The 15632-nt window shown below is 47.1% G+C and overlaps 1 protein-coding gene across 3 annotated transcripts in view; it reads left to right on the forward strand.

The window, feature by feature from the left end:
- Positions 1-15632, forward strand: part of sema6b (semaphorin 6B) — a 328957-nt gene that overhangs the window by 106067 nt on the left and 207258 nt on the right. The window lies entirely within an intron of this gene.

The following is a 15632-nucleotide window of genomic DNA, read 5'->3' on the forward strand; positions in this document are numbered from 1 at the left end:
TTCAGCCCTTCGAGCCAGCACCGCCATTCAATGTGATCATGGCTGATCATCCCCAATCAGTACCCCGTTCCAGCCTTCTCCCCATATCCCTTGATTCTGCTATCTTTAAGAGCCCTATCCAACTCTCTCTTAAAAGCATCCAGATAATCAGCCTCCACTGCCTTCTGAGGCAGAGAATTCCACAGATTCACAACCCTCTGGGTGAAAAAGTTTTTCCTCATCTCTGTTCTAAATGGCCTTCCCTTTATTCTTAAAATCTGACCCTGGTTCTGGACTCCCCCAACATCGGGAACCTGTTTCCTGCCTCTAGCGTGTCCAAACCCTTAATAATCTTATATGTTCAATAAGATTGCCTCTCATCCTTCTAAAATCCAGAGTGTACAAGCCCAGCCGCTCCATGCTCTCAGCATTTGACAGTCCCGTCATCCCGGGAATTAACCTTGTAAACCTACGCTGCACTCCCTCAACAGCAAGAATGTTCTTCCTCAAATTAGGGGACCAAAACTGCACACAATACTCCAGGTGTGGTCTCACTTGGGCCCTGTACAACTGCAGAAGGACCTATTTGCTCCTATACTCAACTCCTCTCTTTATGAAGGCCAACATGCCATTAGCTTTCTTCACTGCCTGTTGTACCAGCATGTTTACTTTCAGTGACTGATGTACAAGCACATCCAGGTCTCGTTGTACTTTCTCTTTTCCTAATCTGACACCATTCAGATAATAATCTGCCTTTCTGTTCTTGCCTCCAAAGTGGATAACTTCACATTTATCCACATTAAACTGCATCTGCCCACTCACCCATCCTGTTCAAGTCACCCTCATTGCATCCTCCTCCCAGTTCACACTGCCACCCAGACTGCAAGGATTGCTCAATCCACTCACCAGTTTATTCTGGGGTGGAATATGGTCAAAAGTAAAACACAATTGACAAACCTCAGATAGACATAAAACGCTGGAGTAACTCAGTGGGTCTGGCAGCATCTCTGGAGAGAAGGAATGGGTGATGTTTCGGGTCGAGATGCTTCTTCAGACTGATAAACCTCAATCTGTTTCATCTTCAGCAAGTAACTAATGCCCTTGTGAACGAAGCTCCATAAATAAGCGCTGCAAACGTTGGAAACGTCGCAAATACTCAAACCGTGCAAGACCTGGTCCCCCCCCAAAGCCTGTGCCCCTTTAATGACCCTTTCTATGCATCATATTTCCTCAGGAGAGTTCCATAGTTTCAACATAGCTCCAAGTGCCTCCGTGCATAAGGCTAAAGGTGAGCTAAATTGCTTTCAGTAATAAAAGCCACTGCTACAATCTCTTTATCCGCGCGCAGCCTGAGGTGATGTGGGACAAATCTGTGCCAGCGTTTGACCGTGTTGTTGCAGATTGCCTTGCACACTAACTCTGGCGTCACAGAAAGACAATACTAATCAACTTAGACTAAATTGCAGTTGGGTTTCCTGACATGTCACTTGGACTTCCACGTTTGTGTTACAAGAATATGGATGTCAACTCCACCATAGTCTTGAGCGTACAATCCCGGCAGCTCACTGCTGCACCGCAAGGATGCTGCCATCATCTTGAGATTGGAACCTCAAAGTGAAGGTAGACACAAAATGCTGGAGTAACTCAGCAGGACAGGCAGCATCTCTGGGGAGAAGGAATGGGTGACATTTCAGGTCGAGACCCTTCTTCAGGCTGGTTAGGGACAAGGGAAACAAGAGATACAGACGATGATGTGGAGAGATAAAGAACAATGAATGAAAGATATGCAAAAAAGTGCAATAATGGAAACAGGCCATTGTTAGTTGTTTGAAAAAGTGTCTCAACACGAAATATCACCCATTCAATAGACAATAGACAATAGATGCAGGAGGAGGCCAATCGGCCCTTCGAGCCAGAACCACCAATCAATGTGATCATGGCTGATCATACCCAATCAGTACCCTGTTCCTGCCTTCTCCCCATATCCCCTGACTCCGCTAGCTTTAAGAGACCTATCTAGCTCTCTCTTGAAAGTATCCAGAGAACCGTCCTCCACAGCCCTCTGAGGCAGAGAATTCCACAGACTCACAACTCTCTGTGAGAAAATGTGTTTCCTTGTCTCCGTTCAAAATGACTTACACCTTATTCTTAAACATTCATTCTCTCCAGAGATGCTGCCTGTCCCGCTGAGTTACTCCAGCTTTTTGTGTCTATCTTCGGTTTAAACCAGCATCTGCAGTTCCTTCCTACACATTGTTCGCTGTTTGTTGGGTGAAAACCAGAAGCTGGTGCGACTTGGGTGGGGGAGGGATGGAGAGAGAGGGAATGCATTGGGGCTACCTGAAGTTAAAGAAATCAGCATTCATACCACTGGGTGTAGCTTGTTCAGATTGCCATTGAGTACTCCGTGGCTGCTTCGTAACGAGGAATATGGAGCTGCAGTGTTCTGGCTCAGGTTCATCCCTTGAGCTGCTCCAACAGGATGTTTGTGGAGTGTTGCTGTGAGCTAATTAACTGGTGTATGTATGTATGTGCCTACAAATAGAACCACAGGCTAGCAATCACAGCGAGACACAAACGAACAGTGAAGTTGCCCAGAGTGAGCCGTGGCCACGATTACATAGGTGGTCAGTGCCTGCTTCCAATTATGCTCATAATAGTCGAAGCAAATTACTGTCATGGAATAGGAACCACTTTACAGCTGGAGAGGGTGCGGCAATTGTGGCTGTGAATATAGATTTAATTGGTGCGGGGAAAGGCAAAGTATTGGGCCCTATAATACTCTACTTCCATTGTGCAATATTTCAAGGTGTTACGATCCATGTGCCAAGCATTTACCGTCATTATATCCGCTCAATCAGTTGCAGACCTCGGTATTGTTGCATGGCTACTGGTGATAAAGATGCTGGATTTAATGCTGGGACAGTCATGGGAGGATTCGAACACTCCCAACTCCAGGAGATTTCACACACGCTCAGGGACAACTAGACAACCAGTTCCGCTCGGCCAGTTTTCCTGCAGCTGCTTCTGTGGGAGAGACAACTCCCCCATCCTGTCCCGCTGGTGTGAGTCTGACCATTGGGTCAGTGGCCCTGTGACCACTAAGTGTTAGCAATGTTTAAAACAGGAAGCCTGTTCCTCTGAGCCCCTGTGGTAGTGATTGGCCCCAGAGGTCCAGTAAATGTACACTTCCACCATGTTGCAGTGTTTACACACCAATAACCAAAGTAATGATGTTACAGACTAATCATGACTGGGTCTTGGTGCCTGCGGGCTGTTTACCAGCGAGCACATCCCGGCCAAGCCTCATCCAAGTACGCACATGTAAATATTTAGCTGCTGACACAGGGAGGAACTCAGCAACAGGAACTATACTGATCTCTGTTGCTCCCTGACAGCAGAACGCTGAATGTGACCCAGCATCCTACCTGGTGGCCCAATGTGACCTGCACCCTACCTGGTGGCCCAATGTGACCTGCACCCTACCTGGTGGCCCAATGTGACCTGCACCCTACCTGCCCCAAGACTTCACCAAACTCAGAACAGACCAAAACGTAGAAACAAGGATCTGCAGATGCTGGTTTGTACCAACGACAGACACAGAGTGCTGGAGTAACTCAGCGGGTCAGGCAGCATCTGTGGAGAACATGGATAGGTGACGGTTTGGTCAAGACCCCTTCTCCAGTCTGAAGAAGCATCCCGATCGAAATGTCAACTATCCATGTTCTCCACAGATGCTGCCTGTCCCACTGAGTTCCTCCAGCTCTCTGTGAAACGTCACCTATCCATGTTCTCCACAGATGCTGCCTGACCCACTGAGTTACTCCAGCACTCTGTGACTATCTTCATGGCAGACCAGCCCTGTCCTGTCCCTGCCTGATGGAACAGCCATGTACAAAGGCAGTGATCTTACTTTGTTCAAAGGATGTGTCTCTAATCTTCTCAGATATAATGTAACACTGACCTGGCAGCCCGGACGGACCTCCCCATGTCCAAGTTCCTATTGCAACACTGACAGCTGAAGCTGACTATTTGGTTAGGATCTAAACCAGCTTGGCCTCTGTGCTCTTTGTGGTGTAAGTGATCTGTCAATGTTACTGGAGAGGATGCCTGATTGCATGGACCCTGGGCAGCAGCAACAGGTGGTGGTGGTGGTGGTGGTGGGTTGAGTGGACTGTGGGGATAATTATATGATTCAGCCAGACCTCCCAGAGAAAGTTCTTGGCTACGGGGGGCCGCCAGCGTTTGCTTTCCTGAGCGATGAACCATGAGGCAGTGCATGGTGGATTTATCTGTCTCATCCCAACAAAGGATGTTAGAATCACATCACATACCCCACAGAGAAGGGGTATTATTCCATGGCAGTTAGTGGTGTGGAGTCCTGACCCTGCACCATCCAGTGGCCACAGCTATGGTAATGTCCAAACCCAATGACTAACTACCACTATGAAGAACAAGGGTTTCAGGGCAGCACGGTGGCGCAGCGGTAGAGTTACTGCCTTACAGCGCTCGCAGCGCCAGAGACCCGGGTTTGATCCTGACTACGGGTGCTGTCTGTATGGAGTTTGTACGTTCTTCCCGTGATCTGCGTGGGTTTTATCCAAGATCTTCAGTTTCCTCCCACACTCCAAAGACATGCGTGTGTAGGTTATTTGGCTTTGTATAAAAAATGGTCCCTATTGTAGGATAGTGTTAATGTGCGGGGATCACACTGATCAGCGCGGACTCGGTTGGCCAAAGGGCCTGCTTCTCCCCTGTATCTCTAAACTAAACTAAACTAAAATAAACTAGACTTCAGGCACACGAGCTGACCACCAGTTGCAGGTTTCTACATCATCACAGCTATTCCCCATCCAGCTGGTCAGTGGGCACCTTCAAGAGGTTGATAACAACACAAGGAGATAGCTGACAACCATCTACTCAAACAATCAGACACGGACATTACATAGCAAGCAACAAAAGCTTTTCACTATACCTCGGCACATAACCATATAATATAACCATATAACAATTACAGCACGGAAACAGGCCATCTCGACCCTTCTAGTCCGTGCCGAACACATAATCTCCCCTAGTCCCATATACCTGCGCTCAGACCATAACCCTCCATTCCTTTCCCATCCATATAACTATCCAATTTATTTTTAAATGATAAAAACGAACCTGCCTCCACCACCTTCACTGGAAGCTCATTCCACACAGCTACCACTCTCTGAGTAAAGAAGTTCCCCCTCATGTTACCCCTAAACTTCAGTCCCTTAATTCTCAAGTCATGTCCCCTTGTTTGAATCTTCCCTACTCTCAGTGGGAAAAGCTTTTCCACGTCAACTCTGTCTATCCCTCTCATCATTTTAAACATGTGACAATAATCTCAACTCAACTAAAGACTATACTTTAAATGCAGTATTTCATTACACAATGCTAATGTCCAAATTAAATGGTCAATTGGAAGGAAAAATCAGAATTAAAATAGTGTGTTTAATTGAGAATTTGTTTATGATTATTTGTGATTAGCCACTCCACAGGCTGTGTAGCTTTGCAAGAGCAGATTTTGAATTCCTCTTTGATGTGTACATTATAGTATCTGACTACTACTCATTCAGTTGAGCACAGTGGTAAGGTCATACGGTCATAGGAGTAGTATTAGACCATTCGGCCCATCACATCTACTCCACCATTCAATCATGGCTGATCTATCTCTCCCCATTCTCCTGCCTTCTCCCCATAACCTCTGACACCCGTACTAATCAAGATTCTATCTATCTCTGCCTTAAAAATATCCACTGACTTGGCCTCCACAGCCGTCTGTGGCAATGAATTCCACAGATTCACCACCCTCTGACTAAAGAAATTACTCCTCATCTTCTTCCTAAAAGAACGTCCTTTAATTCTGAAGCTGTGACCTCTAGTCCTAGACTCTCCCACTAGTGGAAACATCCTCTCCACATCCGCTCTATCCAAGCCTTTCACTATTCTGTACGTTTCAATGAGGTCCTCCCTCATTTTTCTAAACTCCAGCGAGTACAGGCCCAGTGCTGACAAACGCTCATCATAGGTTAACCTACATTCCTGGGATCATTCGTGTAAACCTCCTCTGGACCCTCTCCAGAGCCAGCACATCCTTCAGTGACGCACATGAGCAGGTTTACGGGAAAACAGCAGTCTGTAGCGAGCTGTTCACCACGATGTGTTTCTGATCAGTGAATAAAGTATTGATTAACCTGCAAATGGAACCAGAACGGTCTCTGTGTTGCTGAAGTCTTCTGTTAACAGCAGTGTAATTATCCATTATGTAATTTGTACTGCTTTTGTTTTCCTGCGTTTGAACTAAATCATTACTAATTTTCCTCATGAACTGTTTGTGTGATAATAGATTCTAAAAGGAATGTTGACAGTTCAAAAGAGTCTTTTGAAATGAGGCGATTCCCACCGACAGTTTTACAAGTACGACAGCTGTGGAAATGATTTTGAGAAATGTTGGTGGTGTAGGTGTGCAGCGACCCCTTCACCAGCAGGCTGTCGTTCCATTGTCATTGCAGCCTTGGGTCAGGTTCAGCTTTGGTGTGTGAGTGCATGGCTTAAGCTGGCAGCCTGGTAACAAGGCTCTTCAGTTTATTGTCACGTGTACCGAGGTACAGTGAAAAGCCTTTGTTGTGTGCCAACCAGTCAGCGCAAAGACAATGCATGATTACAGTCGAGGCATTTACAGTGTACAGACACCAGATAAGGAAATAACGTTTAGTGCAAGGTAAAGCCAGCAAAGTCCAATCAAGATAGACACAAAATGCTGGAGTAACTCAGCAGGACTGGCAGCATCTCAGGAGAGAAGGAATGGGTCCCTGATCCGCTGAGTTACTCCAGCATTTTGTGTCTATCTTCAGTTTAAACCAGCATCTGCAGTTTGTTCCCACACACAAAGTCCAATGAAGGATAACCTCATCACCAGGGCTGTATGACACATAAATTGTCACTAGAGTGTGTCAGATAGTGCTAGTGTGCGGGGATCAATGGTCAGTGCAGACTCGGTGGGCCGAACGGCCTGTGTAGACACAGAGAGTGGTGAATCTCTGGAATTCTCTGCCACAGAAGGTAGTTGAGGCCAGTTCATTGGCTATATTTAAGAGGGAGTTAGATGTGGCCCTTGTGGCTAAAGGGATCAGGGGGTATGGAGAGAAGGCAGGGATGGGATACTGAGTTGGATGATCAGCTATGATCATATCGAATGGCGGTGCAGGCTCGAAGGGCCGAATGGCCTACTCCTGCACCTATTTTCTATGTTTCTATGTTTCATGCTATATCTCTAAACTAAACTAAACTAAACCTCACAGAGCCAATCAGTTCATCATGAAGTATCTGTCATCATTGTTTAATGAACCATCAGCTAAATTGCAGAGAGTCTGCAGGAATGTTTTGTCTTTCATTTGCTGCAAGTTGACTTGCTTTGGCTACATGGCATTGCTTTCAGTATCAGGAGACAACAGTGAATAACCAGACTGGTGTTATCGTGCTACAGTACATTAGCTATAGTACTGATGCATGGCACTATAGTACTGATGGATGGCACTATAGTACTAATGCATGGGTTCTACAGCACTAATGCATGGCGCTACAGTACTAATGCATGGCGCTATAGTACTGATGCATGGCGCTATAGTACTAATGCATGGGTTCTATAGTACTGATGCATGGCGCTATAGTACTAATGCCTGGGTACTATAGTACTAATGCATGGGTTCTATAGTACTAATGCATGGCGCTATAGTACTAAACGTGGGCGGCCACGGTGGCGCAGCGGTAGAGTTGCTGCCTTACAGCGCTTGCAGCGCCGGAAATCCAGGTTCGACCCCAACTACGGACGCTGTCTTTACGGAGTTTGTACGTTCTCCCCGTAACCGCGTGGGTTTTCTCCGAGATCTTTGGTTTCCCCCCCACACTCCAAAGACGTGCAGGTTTGTAGGTTAATGATGAATGATGAATACGTTTATTGTCATTGCACAATACTGTGCAACGAAATTCCATTACATCTCCTCCAGTTAAAAAGAAATACAAACACGACAACCATTAACACATATGTACACTTATTAGCAAAACAATAAATAAATATTTTAAAAGAATTTAAAAGAATTTGGCGGCATTCCTTGGAATTACATTTTGCTTCCCCAGCATTCTCTGTTGGAATTTAGCTCTTTTATCGCACATGGGTAGAAACTATTTTTTAGTCTACCGGTGCGAGCCTTCAGAGTCCTGAATCGCCTCCCAGAGGGTAGCAGAGTGAAAAGGTGGTTGGCAGGGTGGGATGTGTCCTGCTTGATATTTGTGGCCTGGTGCAAGCATCGGGCCCTATATATGTCATCCAAGGAGGGCAGTTGAGCGTTTGTAATGCTCTGCGCAGTTTTTATAATTCCCTGCAACGCCCTCCTCTCAGCCACAGTACAGCTGGCAAACCACACCAGGATTCCATAGGAGAGGATACTTTCCACGGCGCATCGGTAGAAGGACAGCAGCAGCGGCTGTGAGACGTTTGCTCTCCGCAGAGACCTCAGGAAATACAGCCGCTGATGAGACTTCTTCACGAGAGTGACGGTGTTCATTTGCCATTTGAGGTCCTGGGAGATGTTTATTCCCAGGAACCTAAAGTCGTTGACTCTCTCCACCATGTCTCCTTTGATGTATAAAGGAGCAGGTTCCTCTCTCCTCTTCCTCCTGAAGTCAACGACCAGCTCTTTTGTCTTTGATGGGTTTAGTACCAGGTTGTTTTTGGTACACCAGACGGTCAGTTTTTGGACTTCATCCCTGTAGGCAGACTCGTCATCGTTGTTGTTTATCAGTCCCACCACAGTCGTGTCGTCCGCAAACTTGATGATCCTGTTTGTACTGTGTGTTGGTGTGCAGTCATAAGTGTATATTGTATACAAGATGGGACTCAGCACACAACCTTGTGGCGCTCCTGTGCTAAGCGTCAGGACTGGGGAGTAATTGGACCCCATCGTGACAGTCTGTGGGCGATCTGTTAGAAAGTCCTTAATCCATCCGCATGTGTTTGCATTAACACCCAGATCAGACAGTTTGTCCACCATTCTGCTGGGGATGATTTTATTAAATGCAGAACTAAAATCTACAAATAACATCCTCACATATGAGCCAGGACGCTCCAGATGTGTCAGTGCAGAATGTAGAGCTGTGTTGATGGCATCTTCCGTTGATCTATTAGCTCTATACGCAAATTGATGCTGATCCAGGGTGGATGGGAGTGAGGACTTAATGTGGGCCAGGACCAGCCGTTCAAAACATTTCATCACGGTCGAAGTGAGAGCAACAGGTCTATAGTCATTCAAGTTCGTAATGAATGTTTTTTTGGGTACAGGCACGATGGTAGCAGTCTTAAAGCATTTAGGGACAGTGCACGTTGACAGAGAGAGGTTAAAGATGTTGCTAAAAACCTCCGCTAACTGGTCTGCACAGTCCCGCAACACTCTCCCTGGGATGCCATCTGGTCCAGCAGCCTTCCTGGGGTTGACCCTGCAGAGTGTTCTTCTGACGTCCTCCGTACTCACAGCGAGTGGCGGGTCGTCAGTGCTGGGTGCGGCTGCAGGTGCAGGCTCTGCCTCATTCAGCTCAAACCGGGCGAAAAAATGGTTGAGCTCCTCAGCTAGCGAGTTGTTACTGCTGCAGATGATCGGCCCCCCCTTGACCTTGTAGTTTGTGAGTTGCTGAATGCCCTGCCAGACACGCCGAGGGTCCCTCTCGTTGAAATACCCCTCTAACCTTCTTCCATAGGCTGTCTTTGCCTCTTTAATGGCTCTCTTTAGTTTAGATCTGGCAGTGCTGTACAATTCATCACTGCCAGATCTAAAGGCTGAGTTCCGTTCTCTCAGCAGGTTCCTGACATCCCTGGTCATCCATGGTTTATTGTTTGGGTAGCACCTGACCTCCCTGTCGACAGTGACGTTGTTGATACAGTTCTGTATGTAGAACATGACTGTGGATGTGTATTCTTGTATGTCCTGGTTTGCAAACAAGTCCCTGGCTTGGTGTAAATGTAAATTGTCCCTAGTGTGTAGGATAGTGTTAAAGTGCAGGGATCGCTGGTCAGTGAGGCCTCGGTGGGCCGAAGGGCCTGTTTCTGCACCGTATATCTCTAAACTAAACTAAACTAAACTAATGTATGGTACAATAGTACTTTGTTGGTGACTTAATATGTTAGTGCATGAACTACTAGTTGTCAGCTTTGATCTGGACAGGTGAAGGCTTTCTCTCTGTACAGAGCGTGTCAGAGAGAGCTAACACAGAGTGGGGCAGGTTGGAGGTAAAGGGCAGAGGAGGGGGGGGGAGCAGAACTGACAAAAGGAGAGCACAAAGACCGATGTTCCTGAGTGATTGGAAAGGTCAGAAGACAAATTGCCGGATCACTCTGATGCACGAGGTACCCAGGGCCACAGATTGTTTTGTGGGTGAAGGAACTGCAGGTGCTGGTCTACACCAATGAGACAGGCAGCATCTCTGGGGAGAAGGAATGGGTGACGATTCAGGTCGAGACCTTTCTTCAGACTGGACTGTTTAGTGGGCACAGAAGTTGCAAGGCGTTAGCCTGAGCTTCCCCATTCTGCCACAAGGTGGTGCTGCCCCTGCCATGGTGGACAATGACCAGTGATGGGGTGGTGCTCCTGGTCAGCCTATGGCCAGCAGTGGTCATCATGTCCACACCACATGGAGAAGCCTGGTCTTCACAACGCTCCATGCCCTGCCCAACTCCATATTCCCCAAGGCTGTGCCCAAACCCAAGCTGCTAATGAATGTGTGGGAAGAAACTGCAGATGCTGAAGAAAGACACAAAAATACGATACGATAGAACTTTATTTATCCCAGGAGGGAAACTGAGGGGAAATTGCCGGAGTAACTCAGCGGGACAGGTCTCCCCTCGGGAAAACTAACCCACCTCATCCCGCCTCTTCTCAGAATTGTAACCCTCCAAGCCTGGATACTGCCTCATCAATGGACTGCATCTTCTCCAAGTGTAGTTCCACCTTCCCCTTGTCCCAGCACAGAGGGTGGAGCCACACAGTTGCACCAGAGACCTTAGCAATGTGTAATAAAATGGTATCAAACCCCCTGGTCTGATATTCTCTGGAAATATTCCCCCTCACTCCAGTCGTGCCTGTAATTTGCATCAGCTGATGTAACAAAGTTAGAGGCTCCAATGATTGATGGGATTAGCCGCTGAGTTAAGGCATCAACATTATCTGTGGAGACAGATAGTTCTGAAGCCGCCTCGCACTTGCTACTCACTTCTCAAAAGCTCTCCTTCAAGCTACGTGCCAAATCAATGACAAATCTTTAGCCAATCAACCCATTACTGTTCCAGAAACTCATTCCAGATCCCAGCTAATCACCGGAGCAGCCCCCCCAGTGGTTCAATGAGAAGCTCACTCGTTTTATTGCTGAACACAACATATATCCTTTGTGAAAGTTATCCAATTAAATCTTGTTTAGTTAATTTTGTTGGAATTAAATGTACGTCGGTATCAATGGTCCAGGAGGATTGAATCGGGTGACGGTGGCGCAGCGGGTAGAGCTGATGCCTCACAGCGCCAGAGTCCCGCCATCGATCCCGGCTACGGGTGCTGTCTGTACGGAGTTTGTACGTTCTCCCCGTGACCTGCGTGGGTTTTCTCCGGGTGCTCTGGTTTCCTCCCACACTCCAAAGACGTGCAAGTTTGTAGGTTAATTAGGCTTAGGTAAGAACTGTAAATTGTCTCTGGAGTGTGCAGGATAGTGTTAATATGCAGGCATCACTGGTCAGCGCAGACTCGGTGAGCACAGGGGCCCGTTTCCTCGCTATATTGCTGTATCTCTAAACTAAACTAAGCTGCAAATCAGCCCTAAGGACTACACATCTGTGTTGAATGTATGTGTGTCTTGAAACAGTGCATCAATCTGTGTTTGTGTCTGCCTTGCCCATAGCAGCCCCTGTGGGGACCAACCCTCCGGCATCACTTGACCCTCTGATGGGAAGCAGTTCTTCAGGCACTGAGCAACAACGGGGTAACTTGCTCTCGTCTCCATGGTTTATTTATCAAGCTGGATCACCTCGCTCAGGGGGATGCATCACATCCCAGTCAAGTCTGTCCAACCTCTGACCAAACCACCAACAGCAGGTTTAGTTTAGTTTAGAGATACAGCGCAGAAACAGACCATTCAGCCCACCGTGCCCACGCCAACCAGCAATCCCCGCACATTAACACTGTCCTGCACACACTAGGGACACTTTACGCATACACCAAGCCAATGAACCTGCACGTCTTTGGAGTGTGGGAGGAAACTGAAGATCTCAGAGAAAACCCACGCAGGTCACGGGGAGAACGTGCAAACTCCGTACAGACAGCACCCGTAGTCAGGATTGAACCCGGTTCTCTGGCGCTGCAAGCGCTGTAAAGCAACAACTCTCCCGCTACACTACCAAATGTAGCGGTGTGTTGAGTATAGGGGCGGCACAGTCACACAGCGGTCGAGTATTGTGTCTGATTTGTCTAATAGTCGACATAATTATAACATAGTCAATCTGTTCCGTCCAAGTTTCCTTGGAAATGTAATTTTGGCTTTGTATGTTCATAAGTGATAGGAGCAGAATTAGGCCATTCGGCCCATCAACTATACTCTGCCATTCAATCGTGGCTGATCCATCTCTCCCTCCTAACCCCATTATCCTGCCTTTTCCCCCATAACCCCCGACACCCGTACTAATCATCTATCTCTGCCTTAAAAATATCCATTGACCTGGCCTCCACAGCCGCCTGTGGCAAAGAATTCCACAGATTCACCACCCTCTGACCCCCAGGAAATTCCTTCTCATCTTCTTAAAGGAACATCCTTTCATTCTGAGGCTCTGACCTCTGGTCCTAGACTCTCCCACTAGTGGAAACATCCTCTCCACATCCACTCTATCCAGGCCTTTCACTGTTCGGTGAGATTCAATGAGGTTCCCCCCTCATTCTTCTAAACTCCATCAAGTACAGGCCCAGTGCCGACAAACACTCATCATAGGTTAACCCACTCAGTCCTGGGATCATTCTCGTTTGGGCTTTACATTTGGAATTAAAATCGACACTAATACTTAAATGCTGCACCGTGAATTGTCTTTGCTCAGATATCTGTCAGGATAACTGTAGTGATGGTGACTATTTGATGACATACACTCAGGTAGCGGTTACCTCCGTCACTGCTGGAGCACGATCTACATTCACCTCTCGCGATGTCCTTCAGAAACACATGGATTCTCTCCTAGACTCATTTTTGTTTAGGTAATTATGGCCACGTTTTGACAGTAGGTTGTGTACAAGATGCTACTAGCGGGATACAGATAAGATAAGTGAGCGAGCAGAGATAAGGCAATGGAACAGAATCTGGAAACATGAAACTGTAAGAATGATGACGTGTTATCTAAGTGGCGAGAGGTCGTTCAGCTCCCTGTCCCGGGGTCTGGGCACCTTGCTCCATGGTTCACCAAAGGCTGGTATGGAGGTACAGAAAATAATGGCGGAAGCTACCAGAATGTTGATTATTGTGAGGAGAATTGAATGCTAACAGTTATGCATCAGTCATATAGACTTCCTCTTCTTGCGTACGCCAGGTTGATTGCATTCGTCGAAACAGGGTGGAATCTCCCACCATATAGACCAGTCATGAGATCACACCAGAGCACTGTCTACAGCATAGGTGTCCTTATTGGAGGAAGGGTACAGCAGTTCCAATCTTATAAAGTCCAATCTTTGCGTTCTTATTGGCTTATTTCACCTGAAGCACCTTGTCTACAGGCACACCTGGGTCACTGTGACCAGCAATCTACACATTCTCACCATTTGACAAATGCCATGCACTATGGTGACAGGCCTTGCATTTGGCCACATTATCTTCAGCCTGCCTCGTTCACACCCGCCCACTCAGCTTGTCCACATGGCCTTGATCATCATCTTCCACACTCACTATCTCATCAAGTTCTTCTTCCTCTTCTTCTTCTTCTTCTTCTTTCGTGTGGCGTGCACAGCCTAAAGTTGTTGGACAACTTGTTCTATTTGATCTTCCGTTTGTGCACATCGAGTTGATTGCATTAGTCGAAACAGGGCGGACCACGTGAAGGTTGCAATCTTCCACCCCATCTCATCAAGTTCAGAAGACCAGAGCGTTTGATGTTTGGTCTACTTAACCAAACCATTGATAGAAACATAGAAAATAGGTGCAGGAGTAGGCCATTCGGCCCTTCGAGCCAGCACCGCCATTCAATATGATCGTGGCTGATCATCCAGAACCAGTACCCTGTTCCTGCTTTCTCCCCATATCCCTTGATTCCGTTAGCCCTCAGAGCTAAATCTAACTCTCTCCTGGGTTTAGTTTTGTTTAGTTTATTGTCACATGAGCCGAGATACAGTGAAAAGCTATCACTGGTCTTCAGACTTAAGTAAGACCTGACTTACGCAAGAGTCTGTGGGACCTGGGACGTAACCCTTCCGTAAGTCAGGGAGCATCGGCAGTTAGTTCCTACAGCCTCTTGTCCCCGCTAGAGTATAGATTCGGCAGGTTTGTGTGTCGTCTGTGAGGACAGCCACAAATGAGTTGTTGTAATTCATCTGCCAGTTCCTTATTCCCACTGTAACTCACCCCGTCTCATGCTTGCCGTCACCAGTCACCAGTCATTTCCTTTTTACATACCTATAAAAACTCCGACAGTACATCGTTATATTTCTCAGCGGTCTTCTGTAACTTTGTGTTTCTTTATCGTGTCTGGTTCTGCTTTGCTGTGATGTAAATGTTCAACTATTTCTGGAAGTTGTAAAGACTTTCCTTCATTAATTTCTTTAATTTCTTTGGCCTTCATCTTCCACACTCATTATCTCATCAAGTTCACATCTCATCTATCACTCACTCTTTAATTCCTCGTGCCAGCCACAAATAAACTACTGTCTGTTTGTGCATCAAAGGAATAGATGTTTTCTTTGCAGCTTGTAGATTATTTCATCTTCTGTGCACCAATCACATGCTTTAATATGAGGAGCCAGTCATCCCCCCCCCCCCCCCCCCCCCATCCATCACGCCTTCATATTGTATTTGTTCAGCTACAGCACGCTGAGCTACAGCACGCTGCCTGACCCGCTGAGTTACCCCAGCACTGTGTGAAACGTCACCTATCCATGTTCTCCACAGATGCTGCCTGACCCGCTGAGTTACTCCAGCACTCTGTGTCCATGTTCTCCACAGATGCTGCCTGACCCGCTGAGTTACTCCAGCACTCTGTGAAACGTCACCTATCCATGTTCTCCACAGATGCTGCCTGACCCGCTGAGTTACTCCAGCACTCTGTGAAACGTCACCTATCCATGTTCTCCACAGATGCTGCCTGACCCGCTGAGTTATGGTGCGGCAGCATCTATGGAGCGAAGGAAATAGGCAACGTTTCGGGCCGAAATCCTTCTGGAAATAGGCAATGTTTCGGGCCGAAACCCTTTTGGGTTTCGGCCCGAAACGTTGCCTATTTCCTTAGCTCCATAGATGCTGCCTGACCCGTTGAGTTACTCCAGCACTCTGTGAAACGTCACCTATCTATGTTCTCCAGAGATGCTGCCTGACCCGCTGAGTTACTCCAGCACTCTGTGAAACGTCAC

This window comes from Amblyraja radiata, chromosome 29 (genome assembly GCF_010909765.2).
Source record: "Amblyraja radiata isolate CabotCenter1 chromosome 29, sAmbRad1.1.pri, whole genome shotgun sequence".
NCBI lineage: Eukaryota > Metazoa > Chordata > Chondrichthyes > Rajiformes > Rajidae > Amblyraja > Amblyraja radiata.